Source organism: Triticum aestivum, chromosome 7A (assembly GCF_018294505.1).
Source record: "Triticum aestivum cultivar Chinese Spring chromosome 7A, IWGSC CS RefSeq v2.1, whole genome shotgun sequence".
NCBI lineage: Eukaryota > Viridiplantae > Streptophyta > Magnoliopsida > Poales > Poaceae > Triticum > Triticum aestivum.
The window spans coordinates 24,154,556-24,158,231 of record NC_057812.1 but is presented as its reverse complement, the minus strand read 5'-3'; the positions used below and the strand labels follow the sequence as shown (position 1 = coordinate 24,158,231).

Here is a 3,676-nt window from a genome sequence, read left to right as displayed (position 1 = left end):
CACCTGGGGATGCATGGGGTGTCACCCTACTAGGCCCAGGGCTCCCCAACGGGGCGCCTCGAGGTTACAAGAGGCCTTTTATTGCACGTTTCGCCTAGTAGTTTCCGAACCTCCATATTTTTTTTCTAAATTTTTCGGAGTTAAGGTTCTCTAGGAATATTAAAAATGATGACGAGACTCAGATTTCAACGAGCCAGAAAACAACCCCTGAGAGTCTGATCCCATTTGAGGGGAGGCTCCGGTCCTCCATAGCCATGGCCACCAAAAACCAGAGGGAGAAGGCAAAGGAAGAAGTAGAAGGAGAGGGCTCTCCCTCCTTCCCATTTTTAGCAGTAAGTAGAAGTAGAAGTAGAAGTTGTTTCTTAGCAGTAAGTAGAAGTTTTTTATTCGAGGGAAGAGCAGGGAAGGATGAGTGGGCCGGCCACTGATAAATGGGCTGGATCAACCCCCCAATGGGCCAGCACATATCTCCGGCGGGCAGCGGCCACTCCCGATGACCCGATCCCGAGCGATTGATTCGATTCCCCAATCGAAATCGAATCGCCGGCCCCCTCAAACCCTAGCTAGCTATCTTCTGCCGCCGGCGACGTCGATCGCCGTCGATCATCTCACACCTTCTTCTTATTCCTCCCTGGTGGCAAGATGTTGGGCGAGACCCAGCTGCCCGTGCCGGTGCAGATCGGTCGGAAGCGGCGCTGGAACAAGGACGCCGCCGCCGCGGCCGCCAGCGACGAAGAAGGTTCCCGTCTCCTTCCCCCACCCCCTTTTCTTCTTCTTTCTAGTTCCCCTTTCTGTTTACCATGGATTTCTCGATTGCTGTACAGCCAGCGATGTTAGCCCCAAGGAGGAGCAAGCCCCTATGGACATCGCAGCTAGCCCAACCCGCGACAAGGAGGAGGAGGAGGAGGAGAGGAGGAGGAGGAGGAGATGGGTGTTCCGGCCTGCGAGATGGGTGAGCACCCCCCTACGGAGATCGGTAGTTCTTCGATCGCCTCAGATGTGGAGGAGGAGGAAGTGACCGAGGAGCCTGAGATTCCAATGTGGGACAGCGATGACGATGGTGGAGTTAATGCGCATGACCAAGGCCGAGCTCCAGGAGCTTCACATTGCCTGCGTCAAAGGCTTCACCGAGTTGGATCCCAGGAAGAATCTTTGGGTCCACACCCGCTTCTGCAGCTTCAATATAGGGGACTTCGACCTCGATAGAGAGTGTGAGCAGTGCACTCACACCCATTCCATTCCATTCGTATGCAGCGACTGATGAGTGTGGATTTCACTTGACTTTCTTCCCTTGTTAGGAGACGATAAACTGGCCATAGTTGTTGGCTCTGACTTGTGTCTCTTGCCCTTCATTTGCAGCTAAGTTTGGCCTTGGGCCGCCGCTTTATGACAATCTAACTCCCAAGTTGGACAGGTGCATGGTGTCGTTTGCTGTCAATGTCATTTCCGTCAAAGTAACCGAATCCGACCGGGGTTATCCAATCAGCGTATATGGCACTGTTGTTGCAAGGGATACGATTGACTACAGATGTGTCTATCTCTTCAGACGTGCAAGGGAAGATCCCCAGATCATCAACTCCAAAGTCCATTCCCTGTTTCCTTGGCTTTGACTTACTCGTATATACTGATCAAATCCAAATATTGTTATCCTCTTCTCATAAATATGCTGTATACCATAAAAGGTGTGTGTGTGCTGATTTCACCATATAATATTATATGATTGCTGGTGCACTAGTGAGTAGGTACACTAGTCTGCTATCCTATCAAAACTTTCTTGACCAAATACAAACTGGAATGCAAACAGCTCCATTCTTCAATATAGTTTGCTAAAATTTGCTAGGTTTATGCCCTGTACCCTTCGGCATTTCTTGTATATGTACTTGTTTCCTTGTAAGAACAAGTCCTGCTCTGCCAGCATTATGTGTTGGTGTTTATTCAGAAACGTTTCTTGTCATTCTTGCTTGCAATTACCACTATTCAGAAGCTTAACATCGTATTGGATACACTTATGTTTGCAAAAATGGTTTGTGAGTTGCCATTTTGATTCAAAACATTGATAGCTTCATGATGTAGCTATTGCAGCTTACTGTTTATCTCATGATGTAGCTATCTTTCTCAGCTCTCATGATGTAGCTATCTTTCTCAGCTTGCTGTTCTTGCATGATGTCCAAGCTATGTTTTGTCAATGTAGTAGTTCCCTAGTATACACCACTCTTTCAACAAATTTGGTGCATTTTCATATATCTATTAGATTTCTCCTTTTAGTTATTTTCACTTGTTCAAAACTTGTTGCCTTTTAACTTAATGTAAGATTTAGTTGCTTATTTTCTACACTGGTCTGATTAATTGCTTAACTTCGTGTGAGTTCGTGTGAGCTTGCTCTACTTACTACATAGAGACATATTTATCTTAAATTATTTTGCAGGATGATATGCTAACATTGATAGGTCCACGGCGAGGATTAGTTCAGTTAGATAATATTTATTTTGAGTTGAATCTGAGGGTGAAGGGTGATGCTGGCGACGAAGATTTTAGCAATGGTGTGGTAGTGCTCCATGTTGGTCCCTATGATCCTGAACCAATCACAAGGGTGCTGAGCAGTTGGCTAAGCAGAGTGGAGTTGGTGCTTGCAACTGTTGAAAGTCCAGTGGCAGCTAGCCTTGAAGTCAATGTTTTGAAAGGAGCAGCACCTTTCAGTGGCAAAATATGTGCTGGGACTAGTGAAAACCCGAAGACTCAGATGATTGTGTATGATAGCAGAGATACAAAGAGCGGCTCCTCTGTTGTGTTAACTCGCAACCTCGTAGCTGTCCCTGCCCCGGATGACGACGAAGATGAAATTGGTGTCAATGTTCGCTTCCTTGATGATGGCGATGACGTCGATGATGAGGATACAGGCACCTTGGTCAAGCTAGCATACCCTGCTGAAGAGCAAGTTTGCTGTCACCGCGCCTGGGAGCTGCAAGTGAAGGTTTCCTGGACTGCCATCCTGTGCAAACCAATGGCAAAACATGTCTTAACAAGAGGGACCAGTATGCCCAGGGATTATACTTGCCCTAGGTATGCGCCTCGGTTCTGATTGGTCGTGCTCTAGAATTTCTGTTCATGCCCGTAGTACATGTAAGAAGAATTGTGCCTGTGCTGTTGTTTTACCCGTGGATGGTAATGGAGGGATGTAATGAACCAACCGCGTCTTGTCTCTCTATTTATGAATAAATTGGCATGCCATGCGCCCTGTTGTACATTTTTTGTATGAATGAATGAATGATGAATGGATGGTTCCATGATTTATAACACGATCATACAAATAGTGGCTCCTCTGTTGCAAACCTTCCATGATTCTGCGTCTTGGTGGCAAAAATGAATGGATGATTTTGTCTCTCGATCTTATTGTTTTGCCGCGCATATGTTCTTTTTTCATTCATTCATGGTTTTCCTTCAATCGGAAGAGAGGAAAAAAAACTTGTTATTTGAGCCAAGGAAATCAAAAAAATGCAGGATTAACACGGATGGGTTCATCTATCTGCTTCAATGCATAGGAACATGTCATAGCATGTAATGGTCTCTCTCCCTCTTCACCAGCAACGGCTGGGATACACATATCATGGCATAGCATAGCAACGGCTGGGATACACATATCATAGCATAGCATAGTATTTTACAGCAAATCATTCTC

The 3,676-nt window shown here is 46.1% G+C and overlaps 1 pseudogene; it reads left to right on the top strand.

The window, feature by feature from the left end:
* Positions 1–449: 449 nt before the first annotated feature.
* On the top strand, positions 450–3,251 carry LOC123151345 (uncharacterized; annotated as a pseudogene).
* The last annotated feature ends 425 nt before the right edge of the window (positions 3,252–3,676 follow it).